The sequence below is a fragment of the Schistocerca nitens genome, chromosome 2, assembly GCF_023898315.1.
Source record: "Schistocerca nitens isolate TAMUIC-IGC-003100 chromosome 2, iqSchNite1.1, whole genome shotgun sequence".
NCBI lineage: Eukaryota > Metazoa > Arthropoda > Insecta > Orthoptera > Acrididae > Schistocerca > Schistocerca nitens.
In genome coordinates, this window is record NC_064615.1 from 1,199,874,421 (window position 1) to 1,199,893,258 (window position 18,838).

Genomic DNA, 18,838 nt, shown 5'->3' on the forward strand with positions numbered 1-18,838 from the left:
CAATGGATACAGTAAACCTGCAGAGGTGCATCGGAATGTAAAATTGGTGACGCAGGAAACGCTCAAAACATACACAGTAGGAAGACTCAATCTTCCTGTACTTAAGTCGGCATTGTGTCTCTTATATTTAAGTCCGATGCAATTTCAGTGTTTCATCGTCAATGGGAAGGTCCAAGGGACACAGTAACCCTGCAGAGGTGCATCGGAATGTAAAACAGGTGACACAGGAAGCGCTCATAACATAGACCCCAAGAAGATTCAGTTTTCTTGTACTTAAGTCGGCATTGTGTCTCTTATATTTAATTCCGATGCAATTTCTGTGTTTCATCGTCAATGGGAAGGTCCAATGGATACAGTAAACCTGCAGAGGTGCATCGAAATGTAAACCTGGTGACTCAGGAAACGCTCAAAACATAGACAGTAGGAAGACTCAGTCTTTCTGTACTTAAGTCGGCATTGTGTCTCTTATATTTAATTCCGATGCAATTTCTGTGTTTCATTGTCAATGGGAAGGTCCAATGGATACAGTAACCCTGCAGAGGTGCATCGGAATGTGAAGCTGGTGACACAGGAAGCGCTCATAACATAGACCCTAAGAAGACTCAGTTTTCTTGTACTTGAGTCGGCATTGTGTCTTTTATATTTAATTCCGATGCAATTTCTGTGTTTCATCGTCACTGTGAAGGTCCAAGGGATACAGTAAAGCTGCAGAGGTGCATCGGAATGTAAAACTGGTGACACAGGAAACGCTCAAAACATAGACAGTAGAAAGAGTCTTCCTGTACTTAAGTCGGCATTGTGTCTCTTATATTTAATTCCGATGCAATTTCTGTGTTTCATCGTCAATGGGAAAGTCGAAGGGAAATAGTATACCTGCAGAGGTGCATCGGAATGTAAAACTGGTGACACAGGAAACGCTCAAAACATAGACAGTAGGAAGGCTCAGTCTTCCTGTACTTAAGTCGGCATTGTGTCTCTTATATTTAATTCCGATGCAATATCTGTGTTTCATCGTCACTTTGAAGGTCCAAGGCATACAGGAAACCTGCAGAGGTGCATCGGAATGTAAAACTGGTGACACAGGAAACGCTCAAAACATAGACAGTTGGAAGACGTTGTCTTCCTGTACTTAAGATGTCATTGCGTCTCTTATATTTAATTCCGATGCAATTTCTGTGTTTCATCGTCAATGGGAAGGTCCAAGGGATACAGTAACCCTGCAGAGGTGCATCGGAATGTAAAACAGGTGACACAGGAAGCGCTCATAACATAGACCCCAAGAAGAATCAGTTTTCTTGTACTTAAGTCGGCATTGTGTCTCTTATATTTAATTCCGATGCAATTTCTGTGTTTCATCGTCAATGGGAAGGTCCAATGGATACAGTAAACCCGCAGAGGTGCATCGGAATGTAAAACTGGTGACACAGGAAACGCTCAAAACATAGACAGTAGGAAGACTCAGCCTTCCTGTACTTAAGTCGGCATTGTGTCTCTTATATTTAATTCCGATGCTATTTCTGTGTTTCATCGTCAATGGGAAGGTCCAATGGATACAGTTAACCTGCAGAGGTGCATCGGAATGTAAAACTGGTGACACTGGAAACGCTCAGTTTCATAGACCGTAAGAAGACTCAGTTTTCTTGTACTTAAGTCAACGTTGTGTCTCTTATATTTAATTCCGATGTAATTTCTGTGTTTCATCGTCAATGGGAAGGTCCAATGGATACAGTAAACCTGCAGAGGTACATCGGAATGTAAAACTGGTGACACAGGAAACGCTCAAAACATAGACAGTAGGAAGACTCAATGTTCCATTACTTTAGTCGGCATTGTGTCTCTTATATTTAATTCCGATGCAATTTCTGTGGTTCATCGTCAATGGGAAGATCCAAGGGATAAAGTAAACCTGCAGAGGTGCATCGGAATGTAAAAGTGGTGACACAGGAGACGCTCAAAACATAGACATTAGGAAGACTCAGCCTTTCTGTTCTTAAGTCGGCGTTGTGTCTCTTATATTTAATTCCAATGCTATTTCTGTGTTTCATCGTCAATGGGAAGGTCCAATGGATACAGTAAACCTCCAGAGGTGCATCGGAATGTAAAATTGGTGACGCAGGAAACGCTCAAAACATACACAGTAGGAAGACTCAATCTTCCTGTACTTATGTCGGCATTGTGTCTCTTATATTTAATTCCGATGCAATTTCTGTGTTTCATCGTCAATGTGAAAATCCAAGGGATACAGTAAACGTGCAGAGGTGCATCGAAATGTAAACCTGGTGACTCAGGAAACGCTCAAAACATAGACAGTAGGAAGACTCAGTCTTTCTGTACTTAAGTCGGCATTGTGTCTCTTATATTTAATTCCGATGCAATTTCTGTGTTTCATTGTCAATGGGAAGGTCCAATGGATACAGTAACCCTGCAGAGGTGCATCGGAATGTGAAGCTGGTGACACAGGAAGCGCTCATAACATAGACCCTAAGAAGACTCAGTTTTCTTGTACTTGAGTCGGCATTGTGTCTTTTATATTTAATTCCGATGCAATTTCTGTGTTTCATCGTCACTGTGAAGGTCCAAGGGATACAGTAAAGCTGCAGAGGTGCATCGGAATGTAAAACTGGTGACACAGGAAACGCTCAAAACATAGACAGTAGAAAGAGTCTTCCTGTACTTAAGTCGGCATTGTGTCTCTTATATTTAATTCCGATGCAATTTCTGTGTTTCATCGTCAATGGGAAAGTCGAAGGGAAATAGTATACCTGCAGAGGTGCATCGGAATGTAAAACTGGTGACACAGGAAACGCTCAAAACATAGACAGTAGGAAGGCTCAGTCTTCCTGTACTTAAGTCGGCATTGTGTCTCTTATATTTAATTCCGATGCAATATCTGTGTTTCATCGTCACTTTGAAGGTCCAAGGTATACAGGAAACCTGCAGAGGTGCATCGGAATGTAAAACTGGTGACACAGGAAACGCTCAAAACATAGACAGTTGGAAGACGTTGTCTTCCTGTACTTAAGATGTCATTGCGTCTCTTATATTTAATTCCGATGCAATTTCTGTGTTTCATCGTCAATGGGAAGGTCCAAGGGATACAGTAACCCTGCAGAGGTGCATCGGAATGTAAAACAGGTGACACAGGAAGCGCTCATAACATAGACCCCAAGAAGAATCAGTTTTCTTGTACTTAAGTCGGCATTGTGTCTCTTATATTTAATTCCGATGCAATTTCTGTGTTTCATCGTCAATGGGAAGGTCCAATGGATACAGTAAACCTGCAGAGGTGCATCGGAATGTAAAACTGGTGACACTGGAAACGCTCAAAACATAGACCGTAAGAAGACTCAGTTTTCTTGTACTTTACTCAACGTCGTGTCTCTTATATTTAATTCCGATGTAATTTCTGTGTTTCATCGTCAATGGGAAGGTCCAATGGATACAGTAAACCTGCAGATGTGCATCGGAATGTATAAGTGGTGGCACAGGAAACGCTCAAAACATAGACAGTAGGAAGACTCAGCCTTCCTGTACTTAAGTCGGCATTGTGTCTCTTATATTTAATTCCGATGCTATTTCTGTGTTTCATCGTCAATGGGAAGGTCCAATGGATACAGTAAACCTGCAGAGGTGGATCGGAAAGTAAAACTGGTGACACAGGAAACGCTCAAAACATAGACAGGAGGAAGACTCAGTCTTCCTGTACTTCAGTCGGCATTGTTTCTCTTATATTTAATTCCGATGCATTTTCTGTGTTTCATCGCCAATGGGAAGGCCCAATGGATACAGTAAACCTGCAGATGTGCATCGGAATGTAAAACTGTTGACACAGGAAACGCTCAAACATTGACAGTAGGAAGACTCAGTCTTCCTGTACTGAAGTCGGCATTGTGTCATATATTTAATTACGATGCAATTTCTTTGTTTTTTCGTCAATGGGAAGGTCAAGGGATACAGTAACCCTGCAGAGGTGCATCGGAATGTAAAACTGGTGACACAGGAAGCGCTCATAACATAGACCCTAAGAAGACTCAGTTTTCTTGTACTTAAGTCGGCATTGTGCCTTTTATATTTAATTCCGATGCAATTTCTGTGTTTCATCGTCACTGTGAAGATGCAAGGGATACAATAAAACTGCAGAGGTGCATCGGAATGTAAAACTGGTGACACAGGACACGCTCAAAACATAGACAGTGGGAAGACTCAGTCTTCCTGTACCTAAGTCGGAATTGTGTCTCTTATATTTAATTCCGATGCAATTTCTGTGTTTCATCGTCAATGGGAAGGTCCAATGGATACAGTAAACCTGCAGAGGTGCATCGGAATGTAAAACTGGTGACACTGGAAACGCTCAGTTTCATAGACCGTAAGAAGACTCAGTTTTCTTGTACTTAAGTCAACGTTGTGTCTCTTATATTTAATTCCGATGTAATTTCTGTGTTTCATCGTCAATGGGTAGGTCCAATGGATACAGTAAACCTGCAGAGGTACATCGGAATGTAAAACTGGTGACACAGGAAACGCTCAAAACATAGACAGTAGGAAGACTCAATGTTCCATTACTTTAGTCGGCATTGTGTCTCTTATATTTAATTCCGATGCAATTTCTGTGGTTCATCGTCAATGGGAAGATCCAAGGGATAAAGTAAACCTGCAGAGGTGCATCGGAATGTAAAAGTGGTGACACAGGAGAGGCTCAAAACATAGACAGTAGGAAGACTCAGCCTTTCTGTTCTTAAGTCGGCGTTGTGTCTCTTATATTTAATTCCAATGCTATTTCTGTGTTTCATCGTCAATAGGAAGGTCCAATGGATACAGTAAACCCGCAGAGGTGCATCGGAATGTAAAATTGGTGACGCAGGAAACGCTCAAAACATACACAGTAGGAAGACTCAATCTTCCTGTTCTTAAGTCGGCATTGTGTCTCTTATATTTAATTCCGATGCAATTTCTGTGTTTCATCGTCAATGTGAAAATCCAAGGGATACAGTAAACCTGCAGAGGTGCATCGAAATGTAAACCTGGTGACTCAGGAAACGCTCAAAACATAGACAGTAGGAAGACTCAGTCTTTCTGTACTTAAGTCGGCATTGTGTCTCTTATATTTAATTCCGATGCAATTTCTGTGTTTCATTGTCAATGGGAAGGTCCAATGGATACAGTAACCCTGCTGAGGTGCATCGGAATGTGAAGCTGGTGACACAGGAAGCGCTCATAACATAGACCCTAAGAAGACTCAGTTTTCTTGTACTTGAGTCGGCATTGTGTCTTTTATATTTAATTCCGATGCAATTTCTGTGTTTCATCGTCACTGTGAAGGTCCAAGGGATACAGTAAAGCTGCAGAGGTGCATCGGAATGTAAAACTGGTGACACAGGAAACGCTCAAAACATAGACAGTAGAAAGAGTCTTCCTGTACTTAAGTCGGCATTGTGTCTCTTATATTTAATTCCGATGCAATTTCTGTGTTTCATCGTCAATGGGAAAGTCGAAGGGAAATAGTATTCCTGCAGAGGTGCATCGGAATGTAAAACTGGTGACACAGGAAACGCTCAAAACATAGACAGTAGGAAGGCTCAGTCTTCCTGTACTTAAGTCGGCATTGTATCTCTTATATTTAATTCCGATGCAATATCTGTGTTTCATCGTCACTTTGAAGGTCCAAGGCATACAGGAAACCTGCAGAGGTGCATCGGAATGTAAAACTGGTGACACAGGAAACGCTCAAAACATAGACAGTTGGAAGACGTTGTCTTCCTGTACTTAAGACGTCATTGCGTCTCTTATATTTAATTCCGATGCAATTTCTGTGTTTCATCGTCAATGGGAAGGTCCAAGGGATACAGTAACCCTGCAGAGGTGCATCGGAATGTAAAACAGGTGACACAGGAAGCGCTCATAACATAGACCCCAAGAAGAATCAGTTTTCTTGTACTTAAGTCGGCATTGTGTCTCTTATATTTAATTCCGATGCAATTTCTGTGTTTCATCGTCAATGGGAAGGTCCAATGGATACAGTGAACCTGCAGAGGTGCATCGGAATGTAAAACTGGTGACACTGGAAACGCTCAAAACATAGACCGTAAGAAGACTCAGTTTTCTTGTACTTAACTCAACGTTGTGTCTCTTATATTTAATTCCGATGTAATTTCTGTGTTTCATCGTCAATGGGAAAGTCGAAGGGAAATAGTATACCTGCAGAGGTGCATCGGAATGTAAAACTGGTGACACAGGAATCGCTCAAAACATAGACAGTAGGAAGGCTCAGTCTTCCTGTACTTAAGTCGGCATTGTGTCTCTTATATTTAATTCCGATGCAATATCTGTGTTTCATCGTCACTTTGAAGGTCCAAGGCATACAGGAAACCTGCAGAGGTGCATCGGAATGTAAAACTGGTGACGCAGGAAGCGCTCAAAACATAGACAGTTGGAAGACGTTGTCTTCCTGTACTTAAGACGTCATTGCGTCTCTTATATTTAATTCCGATGCAATTTCTGTGTTTCATCGTCACTTTGAAGGTCCAAGGCATACAGGAAACCTGCAGAGGTGCATCGGAATGTAGAACTGGTGACACAGGAAACGCTCAAAACATAGACAGTTGGAAGACGTTGTCTTCCTGTACTTAAGACGTCATTGCGTCTCTTATATTTAATTCCGATGCAATTTCTGTGTTTCATCGCCAATGGGAAGGTCCAAGGGATACAGTAACCCTGCAGAGGTGCATCGGAATGTAAAACAGGTGACACAGGAAGCGCTCATAACATAGACCCCAAGAAGAATCAGTTTTCTTGTACTTAAGTCGGCATTGTGTCTCTTATATTTAATTCCGATGCAATTTCTGTGTTTCGTCGTCACTGTGAAGGTCCAAGGGTTACAGTAAACCTGCAGAGGTGCATCGGAATGTAAAACTGGTGACACAGGACACGCTCAAAACATAGACAGTAGGAAGACTCAGTCTTCCTGTACCTAAGAGTGAATAGTGTCTCTTATATTTAATTCCGATGCAATTTCTGTGTTTCATCGTCCATGGGAAAGTCCAATGGATACAGTAAACCTGCAGAGGTGCATCGGAATGAAAACTGGTGACACAGGAAACGCTCAAAACATAGACCGTAAGAAGACTCAGTTTTCTTGTACTTAACTCAACGTTGTGTCTCTTATATTTAATTCCGATGTAATTTCTGTGATTCATCGTCAATGGGAAGGTCCAGTGGATACAGTAAACCTGCAGAGGAGCATCGGATAAAAAACTGGTGACGCAGGAAACGCTCAAAACATAGATAGTTGGAAGACTCAATGTTCCATTACTTAAGTCGGCATTGTGACTCTTATATTTAATTCCGATGCAATTTCTGTGGTTCATCGTCAATGGGAAGAATCAAGGGATACAGTAAACCTGCGGAGGTGCATCGGAATGTAAAAGTGGTGACTCAGGAGACGCTCAAAACATAGACAGTAGGAAGACTCAGCCTTCCTGTTCTTAAGTAGGCGTTGTGTCTCTTATATTTAATTCCGATGCTATTTCTGTGTTTCATCGTCAATGGGAAGGTCCAATGGATACAGTAAACCTGCAGAGATGCATGGGAATGTAAAATTGGTGACGCAGGAAACTCTCAAAATATACACAGTAGGAAGACTCAATCTTCCTGTACTTAAGTCGGCATTGTGTCTCTTATACTTAATTCCCATGCAATTTCTGTGTTTCATCGTCAATGCGAAAATACAATGGATACAGTAAACCTGCAGAGGTGAATCGGAATGTAAAACTGGTGACGCAGGAAGCGCTCAAAACATAGACAGTAGGAATACTCAATGTTCCTGTACTTAAGACGGCATTGTGTCTCTTATATTTAATTCCGATGTAATTTCTGTGGTTCATCGTCAATGCGAAGATCCAAGGGATACAGTAAACCTGCAGAGGTGGATGGGAATGTAAAACTGGTGACAAAGGAAACGCTCAAAACATAGACAGTAGGAAGGCTCAGTCTTCCTGTACTTAAGTCAGCATTGTGTCTCTTATATTTCATTCCGATGCAATTTCTGTGTTTCATCGTCACTTTGAAGGTCCAAGGCATACAGGAAACCTGCAGAGGTGCATGGGAATGTAAAACTGGTGACACAGGAAACGCTCAAAACATAGACAGTTGGAAGACTTTGTCTTCCTGTACTTAAAACGTCATTGCGTCTCTTATATTTAATTCCGATGCAATTTCTGTGTTTCATCGCCAATGGGAATGTCCAAGGGATACAGTAACCCTGCAGAGGTGCATCGGAATGTAAAACTGGTGACGCTGGAAACGCTCAAAACATAGACAGTAGGAAGACTCAATATTCCTGTACTTAAGTCGGCATTGTGTCTCTTATATTTAATTTCGATGCAATTTCTGTGGATCATCGTCAATGCGAAGATCCAAGGTAGACACTAAACCTGCAGAGGTGCATCGGAATGTAAAACTGGTGACACAGGAAACGCTCAAAGCGTAGACAGTAGGAAGACTCAGCCTTCCTGTACTTAAGTCGGCATTGTGTCTCTTATATTTAATTCCGATGCTATTTCTGTGTTTCATCGTCAATGGGAAGGGCCAATGGATACAGTAAACCTGCAGAGGTGGATCGGAATGTAAAACTGGTGACACAGGAAACGCTCAAAACATAGACAGTAGGAAGACTCAGTCTTCCTGTACTTCAGTCGGCATTGTGTCTCTTAAATTTAATTCCGATGCATTTTCTGTGTTTCATCGTCAATGGGAAGGTCCAATGGATACAGTAAACCTGCAGAGGTGCATCCGAATGTAAAACTGTTGACACAGGAAACGCTCAAACATTGACAGTAGGAAGACTCAGTCTTCCTGTACTGAAGTCGGCATTGTGTCATTATTGTAATTCCGATGCAATTTCTGTGTTTTTTCGTCAATGGGAAGGTCCAAGGGATACAGTAACCCTGCAGAGGTGCATCGGAATGTAAAACTGGTGACACAGGAAGCGCTCATAACATAGACCCTAAGAAGACTCAGTTTTCTTGTACTTAAGTCGGCATTGGTTCTTTTATATTTAATTCCTATGCAATTTCTGTGTTTCATCGTCACTGTGAAGGTGCAAGTGATACAGTAAAACTGCAGAGGTGCATCGGAATGTAAAACTGGTGACACAGGACACGCTCAAAACATAGACAGTAGGAAGACTCAGTCTTCCTGTACCTAAGTCGGAATTGTGTCTCTTATATTTAATTCCGATTCAATTTCTGTGTTTCATCGTCAATGGGAAGGTCCAATGGATACAGTAAACCTGCAGAGGTGCATCGGAATGTAAAACTTGTGACACTGGAAACGCTCAAAACATAGACCGTAAGAAGACTCAGTTTTCTTGTACTTAAGTGAACGTTGTGTCTCTTATATTTAATTCCGATGTAATTTATGTGTTTCACCGTCAATGGGAAGGTCCAATGGATACAGTAAACCTGCAGAGGTGCATCGGAATGTAAAACTGGTGACGCAGGAAACGCTCAAAACATAGACAGTAGGAAGACTCAATGTTCCATTACTTAAGTCGGCATTGTGTCTCTTATATTTAATTCCGATGCAATTTCTGTGGTTCATCGTCAATGGGAAGATCCTAGGGATACAGTAAACCTGCAGAGGAGCATCGGAATGTAAAAGTGGTGACATAGGAGACGCTCAAAACATAGACAGTAGGAAGACTCAGCCTTAATGTTCTTAAGTAGGCGTTGTGTCTCTTATATTTAATTCCGATGCTATTTCTGTGTTTCATCGTCAATGGGAAGGTCCAATGGATACAGTAAACCTGCAGAGGTGCATCGGAATGTAAAATTGGGGACGCAGGAAAAGCTCAAAACATCCACAGTAGGAAGACTCAATCTTCCTGTACTTAAGTCGGCATTGTGTCTCTTATATTTAATTCCGATGCAATATCTGTGTTTCATCGTCAATGTAAAAATCCAAGGGATACAGTAAACCTGCAGAGGTGGATCGGCATGTAAAACCGGTGACACAGGAAACGCTCAAAACATAGACAGTAGGAAGACTCAGTCTTCCTGTACTTCAGTCGGCATTGTGTCTCTTATATTTAATTCCGATGCTATTTCTGTGTTTCATCGTCAATGGGAAGGTCCAATGGATACAGTAAACCTGCAGAGGTGCATCGGAATGTAAAACTGTTGACACAGGAAACGCCCAAACATTGACAGTAGGAAGACTCAGTCTTCCTGTACTGAAGTCGGCATTGTGTCATATATTTAATTCCGATGCAATTTCTGTGTTTTTTCGTCAATAGGAAGGTCCAATGGATACAGTAAACCTGCAGAGGTGCATCGGAATGTAAAACTGGTGACACTGGAAACGCTCAAAACATAGACCGTAAGAAGACTCAGTTTTCTTCTACTTATGTCAACGTTGTGTCTCTTATATTTAATTCCGATGTAATTTCTGTGTTTCATCGTCAATGGGAAGGTCCAATGGATACAGTAAGCCTGCAGAGGTGCATCGGAATGTAAAACTGGTGACAGTGGAAACGCTCAAAACATAGACCGTAAGAAGACTCAGTTTTCTTGTACTTAAGTAAACGTTGTGTCACTTATATTTAATTCCGATGTAATTTCTGTACTTCATCGTCAATGGGAAGGTCCAATGGATACAGTAAACCTGCAGAGGTGCATCGGAATGTAAAACTGGTGACGCAGGAAACGCTCAAAACATAGACAGTAGGAAGACTCAATGTTCCATTACCCAAGTCGGCATTGTGTCTCTTATATTTAATTCCGATGCAATTTCTGTGGTTCATCGTCAATGGGAAGAATGAAGGGATACAGTAAACCTGCAGAGGTGCATCGGAATGTAAAAGTGGTGACACAGGAGACGCTCAAAACATAGACAGTAGGAAGACTCAGCCTTCCTGTTCGTAAGTAGGCGTTGTGTCTCTTATATTTAATTCCGATGCTATTTCTGTGTTTCATCGTCAATGGGAAGGTCCAATGGATACAGTAAACCTGCAGAGGTGCATCGGAATGTAAAACAGTTGACACAGGAAACGCTCAAAACATAGACCGTAAGAAGACTCAGTTTTCTTGTACTTATGTCAACATTCTGTCTCTTATATTTAATTCCGATGTAATTTCTGTGTTTCATCGTCAATGGGAAGGTCCAATGGATACAGTAAGCCTGCAGAGGTGCATCGGAATGTAAAACTCGTGACACTTGAAACGCTCAAAACATAGACCGTAAGAAGACTCAGTTTTCTTGTACTTAAGTGAACGTTGTGTCACTTATATTTAATTCCGATGTAATTTCTGTGTTTCATCGTCAATGGGAAGGTCCAATGGATACTGTAAACCTGCAGAGGTGCATCGGACTGTAAAACTGGTGACGCAGGAAACGCTCAAAACATAGACAGTAGGAAGACTCAATGTTCCATTACTCAAGCCGGCATTGTGTCTCTTATATTTAATTCCGATGCAATTTCTGTGGTTCATCGTCAGTGGGAAGAATGAAGGGATACAGTAAACCTGCAGAGGTGCATCGGAATGTAAAAGTGGTGACACAGGAGACGCTCAAAACATAGACAGTAGGAAGACTCAGCCTTCCTGTTCTTAAGTAGGCGTTGTGTCTCTTATATTTAATTCCGATGCTATTTCTGTGTTTCATCGTCAATGGGGAAGTCGAAGGGAAACAGTATACCTGCAGAGGTGCATCGGAATGTAAAACTGGTGACACAGGAAACTCTCAAAGCATAGACAGTAGGAAGGCTCAGTCTTCCTGTACTTAAGTTGGCATTGTGTCTCTTATATTTAATTCCGATGCAATTTCTGTGTTTCATCGTCACTTTGAAGGTCCAAGGCATACAGGAAACCTGCAGAGGTTCATGGGAATGTAAAACTGGTGACACAGGAAACGCTCAAAACATAGCCAGTTGGAAGACTTTGTCTTCCTGTACTTAAGACGTCATTGCGTCTCTTATATTTAATTCCGATGCAATTTCTGTGTTTCATCGCCAATGGGAAGGTCCAAGGGATACAGTAACCCTGCAGAGGTGCATCGGAATGTAAAACAGGTGACACAGGAAGCGCTCATAACATAGACCCTAAGAAGAATCAGTTTTCTTGTACTTAAATCGGCATTGTGTCTTTTATATTTAATTCCGATGCAATTTCTATGTTTCATCGTCACTGTGAAGGTCCAAGGGTTACAGTAAACCTGCAGAGGTGCATCGGAATGTAACACTGGTGACACAGGACACGCTCAAAACGTAGACAGTAGGAAGACTCAGTCATCGTGTACCTAAGAGTGAATAGTGTCTCTTATATTTAATTCCGATGCAATTTCTGTGTTTCATCGTCCACGGGAAGGTCCAATGGATACAGTAAACCTGCAGAGGTGCATCGGAATGTAAAATTGGTGACGCAGGAAACGCTCAAAACATACACCGTAGGAAGACTCAATCTTCCTGTACTTAAGTCGGCATTGTGTCTCTTATATTTAATTCCGATGCAATTTCTGTGTTTCATCGTCAATGTGAAAATCCAAGGGATACAGTAAACCTGCAGAGGTGCATCGAAATGTAAACCTGGTGACTCAGGAAACGCTCAAAACATAGACAGCAGGAAGACTCACTCTTTCTGTACTTAAGTCGGCATTGTGTCTCTTATATTTAATTCCGATGCAATTTCTGTGTTTCATTGTCAATGGGAAGGTCCAATGGATACAGTAACCCTGCTGAGGTGCATCGGAATGTGAAGCTGGTGACACAGGAAGCGCTCATAACATAGACCCTAAGAAGACTCAGTTTTCTTGTACTAGAGTCGGCATTGTGTCTTTTATATTTAATTCCGATGCAATTTCTGTGTTTAATCGTCACTGTGAAGGTCCAAGGGATACAGTAAAGCTGCAGAGGTGCATCGGAATGTAAAACTGGTGACACAGGAAACGCTCAAAACATAGACAGTAGAAAGAGTCTTCCTGTACTTAAGTCGGCATTGTGTCTCTTATATTTAATTCCGATGCAATTTCTGTGTTTCATCGTCAATGGGAAAGTCGAAGGGAAATAGTATACCTGCAGAGGTGCATCAGAATGTAAAACTGGTGACGCAGGAAACGCTCAAAACATAGACAGTAGGAAGGCTCAGTCTTCCTGTACTTAAGTCGGCATTGTGTCTCTTATATTTAATTCCGATGCAATATCTGTGTTTCATCGTCACTTTGAAGGTCCAAGGCATACAGGAAACCTGCAGAGGTGCATCGGAATGTAAAACTGGTGACACAGGAAACGCTCAAAGCATAGACAGTTGGAAGACGTTGTCTTCCTGTACATAAGACGTCATTGCGTCTCTTATATTTAATTCCGATGCAATTTCTGTGTTTCATCGTCAATGGGAAGGTCCAAGGGATACAGTAACCCTGCAGAGGTGCATCGGAATGTAAAACAGGTGACACAGGAAGCGCTCATAACATAGACCCCAAGAAGAATCAGTTTTCTTGTACTTAAGTCGGCATTGTGTCTCTTATATTTAATTCCGATGCAATTTCTGTGTTTCATCGTCAATGGGAAGGTCCAATGGATACAGTGAACCTGCAGAGGTGCATCGGAATGTAAAACTGGTGACACTGGAAACGCTTAAAACATAGACCGTAAGAAGACTCAGTTTTCTTGTACTTAACTCAACGTTGTGTCTCTTATATTTAATTCCGATGTAATTTCTGTGTTTCATCGTCAATGGGAAGGTCCAATGGATACAGTAAACCTGCAGAGGTGCATCGAAATGTAAAACTGGTGACGCAGGAAACGCTAAAAGCATAGACAGTAGGAAGACTAAATGTTCCATTACTTAAGTCGGCATTGTGTCTCTTATATTTAATTCTGATGCAATTTCTGTGGTTCATCGTCAATGGGAAGATCCAAGGGATACAGTAAACCTGCAGAGGTGCATCGGAATGTAAAAGTGGTGACACAGGAGATGCTCAAAACATAGACAGTAGGAAGACTCAGCGTTCCTGTTCTTAAGTCGGCTTTGTGTCTCTTATATTTAATTCCGATGCTATTTCTGTGTTTCATCGTCACTGGGAAGGTCTAATGGATACAGTAAACCTGCAGAAGTCCATCGGAATGTAAAATTGGTGAAGCAAGAAACGCTCAAAGCATACACAGTAGGAAGACTCAATCTTCCTGTACTTAAGTCGGCATTGTGTCTCTTATATTTAATTCCGATGCAATTTCTGTGTTTCATCGTCGATGTGAAAATCCAAGGGATACAGTAAACCTGCAGAGGTGCATCGGAATGTAAACCTGGTGACTCAGGAAACGCTCAAAAACATAGACAGTAGGAAGACTCAGTCTTTCTGTACTTAAGTCGGCATTGTGTCTCTTATATTTAATTCTGATGCAATTTCTGTGTTTCATCGTCAATGGGAAGGTCCAAGGGATACAGTAAACCTGCAGAGGTGCATCGGAATGTAAAGCTGGTGACACAGGAAGCGCTCATAACATAGACCCTAAGAAGACTCAGTTTTCTTGTACTTAAGTCGGCATTGTGTCTTTTATATTTAATTCCGATGCAATTTCTGTGTTTCATCGTCACTGTGAAGGTCCAAGGGATACAGTAAACCTGCAGAGGTGCATCGGAATGTAGAACTGATGACACAAGAAACGCTCAAAACATAGACAGTAGGAAGACTCAGTCTTCGTGTACTTAAGTCGGAATTGTGTCTCTTATATTTAATTCCGATGCAATTTCTGTGTTTCATCGTCAATGGGAAAGTCGAAGGGAAACAGTATACCTGCAGAGGTGCATCGGAATGTAAAACTGGTGACACAGGAAACGCTCAAAACATAGACAGTAGGAAGGCTCAGTCTTCCTGTACTTAAGTCGGCATTGTGTCTCTTATGTTTAATTCCGATGCAATTTCTGTGTTTCATCGTCACTTTGAAGGTCCAACGGATACAGGAAACATGCAGAGGTGCGTCGGAATGTAAAACTGGTGACACAGGAAACGCTCAAAACATAGACAGTTGGAAGACTTTGTCTTCCTCTACTTAAGACGTCATTGTGTCTCTTATATTTAATTCCGATGCAATTTCTGTGTTTCATCGCCAATGGGAAGGTCCAAGGGATACAGTAACCCTGCAGAGGTGCATCGGAATGTAAACCAGGTGACACAGGAAGCGCTCATAACATAGACCCTAAGAAGACTCACTTTTCTTGTACTTAAGTCGGCATTGTGTCTTTTATATTTAATTCCGATGCAATTTCTGTGTTTCATCGTCACTGTGAAGGTCCAAGTGTTACACTAAACCTGCAGAGGTGCATCGGAATGTAAAACTGGTGACACACGACACGCTCAAATCATAGACAGTAGGAAGACTCAGTCTTCCTGTACCAATGAGTGAATAGTGTCTCTTATATTTAATTCCGATGCAATGTCTGTGTTTCATCGTCCATGGGAAGGTCCAAGGGATACAGTAACCCTGCAGAGGTGCATCGGAATGTAAACCAGGTGACACAGGAAGCGCTCATAACATAGACCATAAGAAGACTCAGTTTTCTTGTACTTAACTCAACGTCGTGTCTCTTATATTTAATTCCGATGTAATTTCTGTGTTTGATCGTCAATGGGAAGGTCCAATGGATACAGTAAACCTGCAGAGCTGCATCGGAATGCTAAACTGGTGACGCAGGAAACGCTCAAAACATAGACAGTAGGAAGACTCAATGTTCCTGTACTTAATTCGGCATTGTGTCTCTTATATTTAATTCCGATGCAATTTCTGTGGTTCATCGTCAATGCGAATATCCAAGGGATACAGTAAACCTGCAGATATGCATCGGAATGTAAAACTGGTGACACAGGAAACGCTCAAAACATACACAGTAGGAAGACTCAGCCTTCCTGTACTTAAGTCGGCATTGTGTCTCTTATATTTAATTCCGATGCTATTTCTGTGTTTCATCGTCAATGGGAAGGTCCAATGGATACAGTAAACCTGCAGAGGTGCATCGGAATGTAAACCTGGTGACTCAGGAAACGCTCAAAACATAGAAAGTAGGAAGACGCAGTCTTTCTGTACTTAAGTCGGCATTGTGTCTCTTATATTTAATTCCGATGTAATTTCTGTGTTTCATTGTCAATGGGAAGGTCCAATGGATACAGTAAGCCTGCAGAGGTGCATCGGAATGTGAAGCTGGTGACACAGGAGGCGCTCATAACATAGACCCTAAGAAGACTCAGTTTTCTTCGACTTAAGTCGGCATTGTGTCTTTTATATTTAATTCCGATGCAATTTCTGTCTTTCATCGTCAATGGGAAAGTCGAAGGGAAATAGTATACCTGCAGAGGTGCATCGGAATGTAAAACTGGTGACAGAGGAAACGCTCAAAACATAGACAGTAGGAAGGCTCAGTCTTCCTGTACTTAAGTCGGCATTGTGTCTCTTATATTTAATTCCGATGCAATTTCTGTGTTTCATCGTCACTTTGAAGGTCCAAGGCATACAGGAAACCTGCAGAGGTGCATCGGAATGTAAAACTGGTGACAAAGGAACGCTCAAAACATAGACAGTTGGAAGACGTTGTCTTCCTGTACTTAAGACGTCATTGCGTCTCTTATATTTAATTCCGATGCAATTTCTGTGTTTCATCGCCAATGGGAAGGTCCAAGGGATACAGTAACCCTGCAGAGGTGCATCGGAATGTAAACCAGGTGACACAGGAAGCGCTCATAACATAGACCCCAAGAAGAATCAGTTTTCTTGTACTTAAGTCGGCATTGTGTCTCTTATATTTAATTCCGATGCAATTTCTGTGTTTCATCGCCAATGGGAAGGTCCAAGGGATACAGTAACCCTGCAGAGGTGCATCGGAATGTAAACCAGGTGACACAGGAAGCGCTCATAACATAGACCCTAAGAAGACTCACTTTTCTTGTACTTAAGTCGGCATTGTGTCTTTTATATTTAATTCCGATGCAATTTCTGTGTTTCATCGTCACTGTGAAGGTCCAAGTGTTACACTAAACCTGCAGAGGTGCATCGGAATGTAAAACTGGTGACACACGACACGCTCAAATCATAGACAGTAGGAAGACTCAGTCTTCCTGTACCAATGAGTGAATAGTGTCTCTTATATTTAATTCCGATGCAATGTCTGTGTTTCATCGTCCATGGGAAGGTCCAAGGGATACAGTAACCCTGCAGAGGTGCATCGGAATGTAAACCAGGTGACACAGGAAGCGCTCATAACATAGACCCTAAGAAGACTCAGTTTTCTTGTACTTAACTCAACGTCGTGTCTCTTATATTTAATTCCGATGTAATTTCTGTGTTTGATCGTCAATGGGAAGGTCCAATGGATACAGTAAACCTGCAGAGCTGCATCGGAATGCTAAACTGGTGACGCAGGAAACGCTCAAAACATAGACAGTAGGAAGACTCAATGTTCCTGTACTTAATTCGGCATTGTGTCTCTTATATTTAATTCCGATGCAATTTCTGTGGTTCATCGTCAATGCGAATATCCAAGGGATACAGTAAACCTGCAGATATGGATCGGAATGTAAAACTGGTGACACAGGAAACGCTCAAAACATACACAGTAGGAAGACTCAGCCTTCCTGTACTTAAGTCGGCATTGTGTCTCTTATATTTAATTCCGATGCTATTTCTGTGTTTCATCGTCAATGGGAAGGTCCAATGGATACAGTAAACCTGCAGAGGTGCATCGGAATGTAAACCTGGTGACTCAGGAAACGCTCAAAACATAGAAAGTAGGAAGACGCAGTCTTTCTGTACTTAAGTCGGCATTGTGTCTCTTATATTTAATTCCGATGTAATTTCTGTGTTTCATTGTCAATGGGAAGGTCCAATGGATACAGTAAGCCTGCAGAGGTGCATCGGAATGTGAAGCTGGTGACACAGGAGGCGCTCATAACATAGACCCTAAGAAGACTCAGTTTTCTTCGACTTAAGTCGGCATTGTGTCTTTTATATTTAATTCCGATGCAATTTCTGTCTTTCATCGTCAATGGGAAAGTCGAAGGGAAATAGTATACCTGCAGAGGTGCATCGGAATGTAAAACTGGTGACAGAGGAAACGCTCAAAACATAGACAGTAGGAAGGCTCAGTCTTCCTGTACTTAAGTCGGCATTGTGTCTCTTATATTTAATTCCGATGCAATTTCTGTGTTTCATCGTCACTTTGAAGGTCCAAGGCATACAGGAAACCTGCAGAGGTGCATCGGAATGTAAAACTGGTGACAAAGGAACGCTCAAAACATAGACAGTTGGAAGACGTTGTCTTCCTGTACTTAAGACGTCATTGCGTCTCTTATATTTAATTCCGATGCAATTTCTGTGTTTCATCGCCAATGGGAAGGTCCAAGGGATACAGTAACCCTGCAGAGGTGCATCGGAATGTAAACCAGGTGACACAGGAAGCGCTCATAACATAGACCCCAAGAAGAATCAGTTTTCTTGTACTTAAGTCGGCATTGTGTCTCTTATATTTAATTCCGATGCAATTTCTGTGTTTCATCGTCACTGTGAAGGTCCAAGGGTTACAGTAAACCTGCAGAGGTGCATCGGAATGTAAAACTGGTGACACAGGACACGCTCAAAACATAGACAGTAGGAAGACTCAGCCTTCCTGTTCTTAAGTAGGCGTTGTGTCTCTTATATTTAATTCCGATGCTATTTCTGTGTTTCATCGTCAATGGGAAGGTCCAATGGATACAGTAAACCTGCAGAGGTGCATCGGAATGAAAACTGGTGACACAGGAAACGCTCAAAACATAGACCGTAAGAAGACTCAGTTTTCTTGTACTTAACTCAACGTTGTGT